General features: G+C 42.7%; 2 protein-coding genes and 4 non-coding genes across 6 annotated transcripts in view; 1 reads left to right on the forward strand and 5 right to left on the reverse strand.

Annotated features, from left to right (window-relative positions):
• Positions 1-12,884, reverse strand: part of LOC140680121 (uncharacterized) — a 1,112,395-nt gene that overhangs the window by 951,681 nt on the left and 147,830 nt on the right. The gene's annotated exons all lie outside the window — the stretch shown is intronic.
• The window catches only part of LOC140680134 (uncharacterized), a 129,924-nt gene that overhangs the window by 26,136 nt on the left and 90,904 nt on the right, over positions 1-12,884 (forward strand). The window lies entirely within an intron of this gene.
• trnag-gcc (transfer RNA glycine (anticodon GCC)) lies at positions 61-131 on the reverse strand. The gene has a single exon. It is a non-coding gene; the product is annotated as a tRNA-Gly (tRNA).
• trnag-gcc (transfer RNA glycine (anticodon GCC)) lies at positions 2,101-2,171 on the reverse strand. Its single transcript has one exon. It is a non-coding gene; the product is annotated as a tRNA-Gly (tRNA).
• On the reverse strand, positions 2,998-3,071 carry trnan-guu (transfer RNA asparagine (anticodon GUU)). Its single transcript has one exon. It is a non-coding gene; the product is annotated as a tRNA-Asn (tRNA).
• On the reverse strand, positions 3,294-3,364 carry trnag-gcc (transfer RNA glycine (anticodon GCC)). Its single transcript has one exon. It is a non-coding gene; the product is annotated as a tRNA-Gly (tRNA).

Raw genomic sequence — 12,884 nt, forward strand, 5'->3', positions numbered from 1 at the left:
TCACAAACATTGCTTTTGTCCCTTATGAATATTAGTTAAAATGTAATAAAAGCAACAGAATGCATTGGCCGGGAATCGGACCCGGGTCTCCCGCGTGGCAGGCGAGAATTCTACCACTGAACCACCAATGCCTGTGGTGTAAAAGAGGTTTCTGAACTCGGTTAAGAGGAAGAACGTTTGAAATGCGGGCTGCGACAGACAAAACATGCTACAAAGTAGAACACATTCTACGTGCACAAGGGATTTAACAACATCCACAAAAGGCAAGAAATGCAATGCAGCTAATAACAGCAATAAGACTAGCGAGCACCATGTTTTCCATTGGCCGTCTTTTTACTTTCCTTCTTACCTTTTGTACAGCCCTTACCTTTGGGCTGGTACCGAGGGCGACTGTGTTGACCAGTTTGACGCGTGTAAATGATAGAATGTCCAGTACTGTAGAACTGTGTTTGGATATGACAATCCGTTTATTACAAACTATCTAAATTAAACCAAATGTAAGTTATATAACCAAGTATGCTAACCTTGAATGGCACATTATACCAGCATTGTCACCACATGACACAACACGATATGATATGACACGACACGACACCACACGGTCGAAAACTGTTTGTCCTCCAATCGCCCTGCCCATGCTCACACCTGAACTCAATTTAAGGAGGCTGCCATGGTAACCCCACCATAGCAACAGTCCCCTCCCTGTCGACACTTCCTGGTTCTTAACAGGAAGTGGGCGGAGCAATCTGCCAAAAAAGGAAATACAACATGCTGAACCCAACAATCAATTAGAGAAAATAAAATAAAAGCATTATAAACAAATAGGGAAATTTGGCTCCAACACCTTTATAAATAAGCAAGGAAATAAATGATAGCAAGGTCCTGTGTTTCATCATAAAGTAGTTTGCAACATAGCTGACCACCTCATGTACAGCCGAGCACACACGACACCAAATTTAGAGGGTTCTCATATAGGCAGACCTCAGGCTTCAACATCATGAATGCTGGGTTCCATGAAAATGTCACGCACAAACCTGTGAAATTTCTCATTCATTCAAGTCACTGTATTCTCAGGGCTTTCAATGGATTGCAACTGTACTGTTTAGATTGACTGATAAGATGTTTAACCTCTCTTTTAGCAGGAATCATAGGTGTAATTCCCAAAGAGTTAGAGAAGACAGCTGCAGTCTGAATGAGTGTTGGCCTTGCTTTCAAATTAAGAACCAGTCAAATAGACAACTGAAACCTAAATCATAGCAGAGGATGGTTTCGATCCATCGACCTCTGGGTTATGGGCCCAGCACGCTTCCGCTGCGCCACTCTGCTGTCTTAAACTCCAGGATGCTTACTCTGGTGAATATCCAGACAAACTACTTGTAACAAAGTGATTTGGAACCCATCTGAAGTAGTGTTTCTTTCTGAGTCCTGGTTCAATCCACATTTAAAATGGCATTTTTTGGAAGAAAACATTGCAGTAAACATCAAACTCTGTGGATCCATTGGGATTTTATTCAAAACGAATAGAATTTGGCTTGCATTCATGTGGTTTGAAAACAAACTGAGAAAGTGTTACAGAAAAAACTTCAAGACACTGACGGGATTTGAGCCCAACATCTCCTATTTGACAAACAGGCACCTTGACTGACGGCTACAGTGCCTGGAACAGCGTGGGATTTCAACACGATGTCTATAACCCTACACTGAATTAATGATAGCCAATTTGAGGCGATAGCATTGATTATCAGTAATTTACATTAGTTTAAACAAGCATGGCTTGAAAGTTATGTTGCAAACGTTTTTACTAGAAACTTTTTTGCAAATTTAGAGAAGGACATGGACTGTACAAGAAAACCCTCAAACCCTTGTGCTCGCGTCAAGATTTCGTCCCTGGGTGGGCCTGAACCACCATCCTCTCAGTTAACAGCCGAACGTGCTGACCGATTGTCATTGTCTTTGGATGGGCGTAACTAGAAGTATACTGATTCAGCCTTTGGTGAGTCCAATATGCCCTTTGGGTGGAATGCCTGCGTCTTGCGGTTTTCACAAACATTGCTTTTGTCCCTTATGAATATTAGTTAAAATGTAATAAAAGCAACAGAATGCATTGGCCGGGAATCGGACCCGGGTCTCCCGCGTGGCAGGCGAGAATTCTACCACTGAACCACCAATGCCTGTGGAGTAAAAGAGATTAATGAACTCGGTTAAGAGGAAGAACGTTTGAAATGCGGGCTGCGACGGACCAAACATGCTACACTGAATTAATGATAGCCAAAATGAGGCGATAGCATTGATTATCAGTAATTTAAATTAGTTTAAACAAGAATGGCTTGAAAGTTATGTTGCAAACGTGGCACACGTTTTAACTAGAAACTTTTTTGCAAATTTAGAGAAGGACATGGGCTGTACAAGAAAACCCTCAAACCCCCGTGCTCGAGTCAAGGTTTCGTCCCTGGGTGGGCTTGAACCACCATCCTCTCAGTTAACAGCCGAACGCGCTGACCGATTGTCATTGTCTTTGGATGGGGGTAACTAGAAGTACACTGATTCAGCCTTCGGTGAGTCCAATATGCCCTTTGGGTGGAATGCCTGCGTCTTGCGGTTGTCACAAACATTGCTTTTGTCCCTTATGAATATTAGTTAAAATGTAATAAAAGCAACAGAATGCATTGGCCGGGAATCGGACCCGGGTCTCCCGCGTGAATTCTACCATTGAACCACCAATGCCTGTGGAGTAAAAGAGATTTATGAACTCGGTTAAGAGGAAGAACGTTTGAAATGCGGGCTGCGACGGACCAAACATGCGACACTGAATTAATGATAGCCAATATGAGGCGATAGCATTGATTATCAGTAATTTACATTAGTTTAAACAAGAATGGCTTGAAAGTTATGTTGCAAACGTGGCACACGTTTTAACTAGAAACTTTTTTGCAAATTTAGAGAAGGACATGGGCTGTACAAGAAAACCCTCAAACACCTGTGGTCGAGTCAAGATTTCGTCCCTGGGTGGGCTTGAACCACCATCCTCTCAGTTAACAGCCGAACGCGCTGACCGATTGCGCCACAGAGACTTACTGGTTTACATGATTAATTACTCCCCAAAAAATTATAAAATCTCATGTTACGATGTCCCGATGTCATTGTCTTTGGATTAGCGTAATTAGAAGTACACTGCTTCAGACTTCGGCGAGTCCAATATGCCTTTTGGGTGGAATGCCTGCGTCTTGCGGTTGTCACAAACATTGCTTTTGTCCCTTATGAATATTAGTTAAAATGTAATAAAAGCAACAGAATGCATTGGCCGGGAATCGGACCCGGGTCTCCCGCGTGGCAGGCGAGAATTCTACCACTGAACCACCAATGCCTGTGGTGTAAAAGAGGTTTCTGAACTCGGTTAAGAGGAAGAACGTTTGAAATGCGGGCTGCGACAGACAAAACATGCTACAAAGTAGAACACATTCTACGTGCACAAGGGATTTAACAACATCCACAAAAGGCAAGAAATGCAATGCAGCTAATAACAGCAATAAGACTAGCGAGCACCATGTTTTCCATTGGCCGTCTTTTTACTTTCCTTCTTACCTTTTGTACAGCCCTTACCTTTGGGCTGGTACCGAGGGCGACTGTGTTGACCAGTTTGACGCGTGTAAATGATAGAATGTCCAGTACTGTAGAACTGTGTTTGGATATGACAATCCGTTTATTACAAGCTATCTAAATTAAACCAAATGTAAGTTATATAACAAAGTATGCTAACCTTGAATGGCACATTATACCAGCATTGTCACCACATGACACAACACGATATGATATGACACGACACGACACCACACGGTCGAAAACTGTTTGTCCTCCAATCGCCCTGCCCATGCTCACACCTGAACTCAATTTAAGGAGGCTGCCATGGTAACCCCACCATAGCAACAGTCCCCTCCCTGTCGACACTTCCTGGTTCTTAACAGGAAGTGGGCGGAGCAATCTGCCAAAAAAGGAAATACAACATGCTGAACCCAACAATCAATTAGAGAAAATAAAATAAAAGCATTATAAACAAATAGGGAAATTTGGCTCCAACACTCCGGCCCCCAATTGAGAAGGGCAGGATGCCATTAACAATTCAAAATAAATAACAATGGAGCCATAAATATAAACAAATAATAATCATCTTCGAGTAAGGAGTTTTTCAGTTTTGATTATAGCAGAACGCACCAATCCTTTTTTATCTGGATAAGTCTCCATGACTCTTCCAAGTAACCAAGAGCCACGTGCAGCGGTATTGTCTGCGATCAGTACAATGTCATTTGGGATGAGACTTCTTCTCTGTTTGCTCCACCTCTGCCGCTCCAGTAGCAAAGGTAAGTACTCTCTTAACCAGCGTTTCCAGAATAGGTCAGAGATGTATTGGACTTGTCTCCATCTTCGTTTGAGACTTTGTCTGCAGGATTTTGAGTGGCATTATTGTACCGCCATTGTGTGACATCAGAAATCTTGCATCTTTCCCTCCTTTTCCGGCCAAGTATGCGCTGCCTAGTAGCGCACTGATTGTTGGGCAGAGACACATCATCCTTTTTAAAGGGAAGTTCCAAAGTGTAGTGTCCATCTTGAAGCTTGCACGTTTTAGTCATGACCTTCATGATTTTCATGTCATCTCTGGAAATGTCTTCTGATGACCTGTCGTGTAAATCATGGTTGTATTGATTGTGCAGTAGCTCCTCTTGCTTTGTTATGGAGATCCTGTTAACAGTAGTAGTGGAGCAGCCAATCTTACTCCTCTTCTTACTGTAATCAGGAAGGCCATTAATGACCCACCCCAATAGGGTCTTAACGGCATACGGTCCATTTCCACGACTGTTGACCACTTCCCAGGGTTCAAGCAGTTTAGACGCATTGGTCCCAATCACTAGCTCTACATCGGCTTGAACACGAGGAAGAGTGACGCCATCCAAGTACGGCCATTTAGCCAACTCCTCTTCATTGATGAGGTTGTTTGTAGTTACGGGCATCCTTTTTTGGGTGTAGACCTTGGGAAGGTCGTAGAACTGTTGCCCAATGAGGCTTGAAATCTTTAAGTCCGTCAGCATGTAACTGGAAACTGATGTTTTTGGGCCCATGGTTAGGAAATTGATTTTAGTTTTTCTTCCTTTCAAGTTGAGCTTTGTCATCAAGCTTTCAGAACAAAATGTATCTGTGCCGCCTGGATCCAGGAATGCATAGGTTTTTATGACTGTGTGTCCTTTGCTGGACTTTATCTGTACAGGCAGAATTGACAGAATTCCATTTCCAGCCCCCGTTTGTCCATATGTTTGCAGAGATACTTGTTCACTGCTCACAGATAGTCCCCTTGCCTTATTTTGGTTTGGAATTATGTTGCTTGCTCTTTCCTTCTGACCAATATGAAGCAGACTTGGATGGTTTTGCTTGCATATCTTGCAGGTCAAGCGCTTGTCACAATGCCTGCTAAGATGTCCAACATGAAGACACCCAAAACAGATTCCTTTCTGTCTTATGAAAGTTATCTTTTCCCTGTGGGTCTTCTCCTCCAACTGAGGACACTGGTCAAGAGCATGATTATTAGAGCAACAAACACAGGTATTTGTGGTACGAGCAGATGCACTTTGCTTTGGAGCAGGTTTGTATCTGGTTTGCTCTTCCGCTTGAGGGGTTTCGATATTAATAGTTGTGGCAAAACTGCTACCTTGGAATTTGGGTTTACCTTGTGATGTTATTGCTTTTACAAGTTTACTTCCTGTACTCTGTGGTGCATTCTGGATGTCTCCAAAGACTGGGTCAGAGACAATTTTCACCTGTCGCTCAATAAATGCTACAATGTCTGAGAACTGAGGTCTGCGATGGTGGTTTTCTACTATGTTGCATGCAGAGACTCTCCAGCTTTCTCGCAGCCTGTACGGCAGCTTGGAGATCACAGTTTTCATGTTAGCTGGCATATTAAGTTCCTGCATGTACTGCACGTTTTCCATAGCAGTGCAACATTCTCGAAGGTAAAGAGAGTAGGCTTGCAGAGCTCGTACGTCTTCAGACTTTACCAAAGGCCAGTTAAACACTTTCTCCATGCAAGCTGCTGTTATCTGGTGCTGGTCACCAAAGTGTTTTTCCAATAAATACTTTGCCATCTCATAGCCTCTTTCTGGGGGCATGTGTTGACAGCTACGCAGCAGTTCTGTAGGTTGACCCTTAGTGTATATTTCCAGGTAGTACAAACAGTCTCCTTTGTTGCTTGTGTTCTTCTCAATGCATTGCACAAATGCTCTGACAAAGGTTCTGTACAGTAATGGATCACCGTCAAAATAGGGAATCTCCCTTGGTGGGAGTAGATGAGAAGTTTGCAACGACATTTGTAATGTTGCAATCTCATTTTGCCTGTGCAATAAGTCACATAAAGTGGGGTGCCATTGATTGGAGGGGAAATGTTAGTTTGCCTTGATTGCTGTACAGGGGGGTCCATGTGGGTTGTAGGGCTATGGTACTGCACTGTATTCCAAGAGACCTGCTGCTGTTTTGGTACAGAAGGTGGTGGTTGCAGTGGTACCTGAATGGGTTTAGGGTGTGAAAGCATGGACTATTGGTGGGTGGTTGAATGGGAAGTGGTGTCCTATATTGTAGTTGCCATGCTGTTAGTTGTTGTTGCTCAGATGGATGGTGTATAGACTGTGGTGGAGGTGGTGGTGAAGCTTGGCTTGACTGCTGCTGTGTGAGGGGTTGATAGTCTTTAGCCTGGGGGTTGAGAGTGACTGGTGCTGTAGCCTGGGGGTTGAGAGTGACTGGTGGTTCCTTGGTTCTCTTTAAGTAGGAGCTCATGCCATCAGATGCTGTATGGGAGGAAGCATGAAGGCTGGGAGCTTTTAAAACTGCTAATTTCGCATCAGCAGCTGCCAATTGAGCATCCAGATCCATCATTTCCTTTTTCTTTCTGATTCTTTCCCTCTCCTCTTCCAATTTCTTTTTGATCTTTTCCTCCTCCTCTTCCAATGCATGTTTTTCCTTTAGAGCTGCAGAGAGGACAGCGAGGGCAGCCCTTTCGGCCTCTGCCTGTCTGCGAGCTGAGGAGGTGCTTGACCGACTAGAACCAGAGTGTGTGTGACTCCCATGTTTTTTGTGACTTATAACATTAGAATGCTGTCACTTGGATTAATTTCACTTTCTAAATCCTCAATACTCTTCAGGGTTGGCGCTTTTATCCAGGTGTTAACATGCTCAACAAATTCATGTACATTAATTAATTTGGCTTTGTACCATATGTCATGTTTGATTTGGTCCTCTGTAGGTAGAATTGGTAGGAGGGATTGGTGTGCACTTGCAGTTTCCTTTATAACATTGTGATATTTGGTGAAAGCACATTGCACTTCCATTTTGTCCTCTCCATTTTTCATCATCTCCATGATATGTTTCTGCATGTTGCTTGCCTTGTTTAATTTGGATCTTCTCTCCTTCTGAAGTGTTTAAATTCTCTCCATTAGGGCTTTTGGTGTCATTTTCACTGTGCGTTTTGTAACAACAGATGTTTGATTTGTGTCCACCTGATTTTCCATCTCTGCAGGCTGTGACTGATTTTCAGTCATTGCTGACAATTCAGCCTGTGAGGGTTCCATTTGACCTTTGATTGTGTCACCAATTGAATGCGTTAACTTTAACTCCTCCATTAACGCATGATCATGCATTTCCCAAGCATCATGTTTGCCTTTTCCAGGAGCCATGATTGTACACAACCCACAATTCAAAATCAGATCAAATATATGGAAACCTTGTAAATGTCAGTCAAAACACCAAAAATCAAAACCCGCAATTATTCATTTGCATTTGTTCAAACCAAACCTCACCCACGAACGGGCTTGCACAAGGAATCATAAACACCACCTTGTAATTGAAATGTACCCACGAACGGGTTTGTCATGCACAAAACCTCATAGAAATGTACCCACGAACGGGTTAAATAACAATGAATATTAACCACCAATGCATTGGATTTTTTGTTTCTGTCTTTGTGTGCACACACTATTATATGGCCATACAGTATATTAACCCGTGTAGTGCGCTACATACCTTTATGTTGTTCTTGTCTTCAAAAGATTGTCTTCGAAAAGAGTTCAGTATCTTCAAAAAGAGTACAAAACTTCAAACAGCGTTGCGCGTCCCAGCGCTGCTCAGCTGTTGCTCCAAACGGCGAGGACCGCGGTGATGCTGTTGTTCGATCAGCGCGACGTCCTCCGTCTCGATCAGCTCGGCGTCCTCCGTCTCGATCAGCTCGGCGTCCTCCGTCTTGATCAGCTCGGCGTCCTCCGTCTCGATCAGCGTGCGCGTCCTCCGTCTCGATCAGCTCGGCGTCCTCCGTCTCGATCAGCGTGCGCGTCCTCCGTCTCGATCAGCGTGCGCGTCCTCCGTCTCGATCAGCTCGGCGTCCTCCGTCTCGATCAGCTCGGCGTCCTCCGTCTCGATCAGCTCGGCGTCCTCCGTCTCGATCAGCGTGCGCGTCCTCCGTCTCGATCAGCTCGGCGTCCTCCGTCTCGATCAGCGTGCGCGTCCTCCGTCTCGATCAGCTCGGCGTCCTCCGTCTCGATCAGCTCGGCGTCCTCCGTCTCGATCAGCTCGGCGTCCTCCGTCTCGATCAGCGTGCGCGTCCTCCGTCTCGATCAGCTCGGCGTCCTCCGTCTCGATCAGCTCGGCGTCCTCCGTCTCGATCAGCGTGCGCGTCCTCCGTCTCGATCAGCTCGGCGTCCTCCGTCTCGATCAGCGTGCGCGTCCTCCGTCTCGATCAGCTCGGCGTCCTCCGTCTCGATCAGCGTGCGCGTCCTCCGTCTCGATCAGCTCGGCGTCCTCCGTCTCGATCAGCTCGGCGTCCTCCGTCTCGATCAGCGTGCGCGTCCTCCGTCTCGATCAACTCGGCGTCCTCCGTCTGCCTGTCGCTGCGTTGCTCCTGGCCCCAAACGATGATCCCTTCTGCTGTCTGGCTCTTCTCCTGGTCCAATCGAGGTGAAACAGCCCGGCCTGTGGCTGAACACCGTCCCAGCGTGCGCTCCAGGTGCATACACTTTGGGCTGATGCAATCTAATTACTTCCTGTTCCTAATGAAGTGTCCACTGTGTGTTTTACTGACATTCAAACTTAGTCCTTTTCCAAAACGAAGACTAAAGTTTTCGACTTAATGTACAGCCCTTACCTTTGGGCTGGTACCGAGGGCGACTGTGTTGACCAGTTTGACGCGTGTAAATGATAGAATGTCCAGTACTGTAGAACTGTGTTTGGATATGACAATCCGTTTATTACAAGCTATCTAAATTAAACCAAATGTAAGTAATATAACAAAGTATGCTAACCTTGAATGGGACATTATACCAGCATTGTCACCACATGACACGACACGATATGATATGACACTAGTGATGGGTCCGGCAACACCGATGCATCGGCGCATGCGTCGAGCTCATAGAGCGAAACCCTGTGTCGGTACGCGTACCGCTTTTAGAAAGTCACGTGACCGATCATGAGCTGTTTTGGTCACGTGGCCAATACGCGAACTGTGTCGCACTGACGCCTCCTCTGTGCCCTGTGAGCGTGTCTTTTCTATAGCCGGAGAAATAATAACTAAGAAGAGAAATCGTCTAAAATGTAATACGTCGGAAAAACTTTTCTTTTTTTTTTTTTTATAAAAATGTGTAAAAAAATAAAATTTAAAAAATTCCCAGTCCACAATCATCCACAACACGTTCTCTTAGATTTCCATGTTATGATGCATGTTCAAATTTATCGACTGTATCTAAAAAAGATAAAAAAATATTTTTATTTAAATGAAGATATGAAATAATCCTAAATGAAATACAATAACTTGGTTTATATTATTGTATATACTAGGGCAGGGGTCACAAATGCGGTGCCCGCGGTCACCAGGTAGCCCGTAAGGACCAGATCAGTCGCCCGCTGGCCTGTTCTAAAAATAGCTCAAAGAGCAGCACTTACCAGTGAGCTGCCTCTATTTTTTAAATTTTATTTATTTACTATCAAGCTGGTCTCGCTTTGCTTGACATTTTTAATTCTAAAAGAGACAAAACTCAAATAGAATTTGAAAATCCAAGAAAATATTTTAAAGACTTGGTCTTCACTTGGAATAAGCGGTAGAAAATGGATGGATGGATGGGTCTTCACTTGTTTAAATAAATTCATTTATTTTTTACTTTGCTTCTTATTACTTTTAGAAATACAATTTTAGAGAAAAAACACAACCTTAAAAATGATTTTAGGATTTTTAAACAAATATACCTTTTTACCTTTTAAATTTCTTCCTCTTCTTTCCTGACAATTTAAATCAATGTTCAAGTAACCTACTCAGTGGCCTAGTGGTTAGAGTGTACGTCCTGAGATCGGTAGGTTGGGAGTTCAAATCCCGGCCGAGTCATACCAAAGACTATAAAAATGGGAGCCATTACCTCCCTGCTTGGCACTCAGCATCAAGGGTTGGAATTGGGGGTTAGATCACCAAAATGATTCCCGGGCGCAGCCACCGCTGCTGCCCACTGCTCCCCTCACCTCCCAGGGGGTGATCAAGGGTGATGGGTCAAATGCAGAGAATAATTTCGCCACACCTAGTGTGTGTGTGACAATCATTGGTACTTTAACTTTAACTTTAAAAAAAAAAATTTTTTTTATTGTAAAGAATAATAATTTTAGTTTCTGTTTTTTCGACGAAGAATATTTGTGAAATATTTCTTCAAACTTACTATGATTAAAATTCATAAAAAATATTCTGGCAAATCTAGAAAATCTGTAGAATCAAATTTAAATCTTATTTCAAAGTATTTTGAATTTCTTTTAAAATGCTTGTTCTGGAAAATCTAGATGAAATACTGATTTGTCTTTGTTAGAAATATAGCTTGGTCCAATTTGTTAAATATTCTAACAAAGTGCAGATTGGATTTTAACCAATTTAAAACATGTCATCAAAATTCTAAAATGTATCTTAATCAGGAAAAATTACTAATGATGTTCCAAAAACTATTTTTTTAATTTTTTCCAAAAGATTCAAAAAAGCTAGTTTTTCTCTTCTTTTTGTCGGTTGAATTTTGAATTTTAAAGAGTCGAAATTGAAGATAAACTATGTTTCAAAATGTTATTTTAAATGTTTTTGTGTTTTCTCCTCTTTTAAACCATTCAATTAAGTGTTTTTTTCATCATTTATTCTCTACAAAAAACCTTCCGTAAAAGGAAAAAAAAATGTACGACGGAATGACAGACAGAAATACCCATTTTTTTATATATATAAAATGTATTTATTTAGCTATTCTTGTTTAAATCACACTTATGTGTAACTTACAAATGACAATATATTTATTTATCTAAGTGTGTATCAAACTGGTAGCCCTTCGCATTAATCAGTACCCAAGAAGTAGTTTTTGGTTTCAAAAAGGTTGGTGACCCCTGTACTAGGGCATCAAATCAGTGTCAGTTGAGTCGGTCCATAGGTTGCCTGTAGGGATTTTTAATGTCCAGCAGATGTCAGTATTTAGTGACACAGTATCGACACAGTATCAATACAGTTTTGCAATGTGTCGAAACGCTTCATGACGCCTCATCAACCCATCACTATATGACACGACACCACACGGTCGAAAACTGTTTGTCCTCCAATCGCCCTGCCCATGCTCACACCTGAACTCAATTTAAGGAGGCTGCCATGGTAACCCCACCATAGCAACAGTCCCCTCCCTGTCGACACTTCCTGGTTCTTAACAGGAAGTGGGCGGAGCAATCTGCCAAAAAAGGAAATACAACATGCTGAACCCAACAATCAATTAGAGAAAATAAAATAAAAGCATTATAAACAAATAGGGAAATTTGGCTCCAACACCTTTATAAATAAGCAAGGAAATAAATGATAGCAAGGTCCTGTGTTTCATCATAAAGTAGTTTGCAACATAGCTGACCACCTCATGTACAGCCGAGCACACACGACACCAAATTTAGAGGGTTCTCATATAGGCAGACCTCAGGCTTCAACATCATGAATGCTGGGTTCCATGAAAATGTCACGCACAAACCTGTGAAATTTCTCATTCATTCAAGTCACTGTATTCTCAGGGCTTTCAATGGATTGCAACTGTACTGTTTAGATTGACTGATAAGATGTTTAACCTCTCTTTTAGCAGGAATCATAGGTGTAATTCCCAAAGAGTTAGAGAAGACAGCTGCAGTCTGAATGAGTGTTGGCCTTGCTTTCAAATTAAGAACCAGTCAAATAGACAACTGAAACCTAAATCATAGCAGAGGATGGTTTCGATCCATCGACCTCTGTGTTATGGGCCCAGCACGCTTCCGCTGCGCCACTCTGCTGTCTTAAACTACAAGATGCTTACTCTGGTGAATATCCAGACAAACTACTTGTAACAAAGTGATTTGGAACCCATCTGAAGTAGTGTTTCTTTCTGAGTCCTGGTTCAATCCACATTTAAAATGGCATTTTTTTGAAGAAAACATTGCAGTAAACATCAAACTCTGTGGATCCATTGGGATTTTATTCAAAACGAATAGAATTCGGCTTGCATTCATGTGGTTTGAAAACAAACTGAGAAAGGGTTACAGAAAAAACTTCAAGACACTGACGGGATTTGAGCCCAACATCTCCTATTTAACAAACAGGCACCTTGACTGACAGCTACAGTGCCTGGAACAGCATGGGATTTCAACACGATGTCTATAACCCTACACTGAATTAATGATAGCCAATTTGAGGCGATAGCATTGATTATCAGTAATTTACATTAGTTTAAACAAGCATGGCTTGAAAGTTATGTTGCAAACGTTTTTACTAGAAACTTTTTTGCAAATTCAGAGAAGGACATGGGCTGTACAAGAAAACCCTCAAACCCTCGTGTTCGCGT

Source organism: Nerophis lumbriciformis, linkage group LG28 (genome assembly GCF_033978685.3).
Source record: "Nerophis lumbriciformis linkage group LG28, RoL_Nlum_v2.1, whole genome shotgun sequence".
In the NCBI taxonomy this organism is placed as follows: domain Eukaryota; kingdom Metazoa; phylum Chordata; class Actinopteri; order Syngnathiformes; family Syngnathidae; genus Nerophis; species Nerophis lumbriciformis.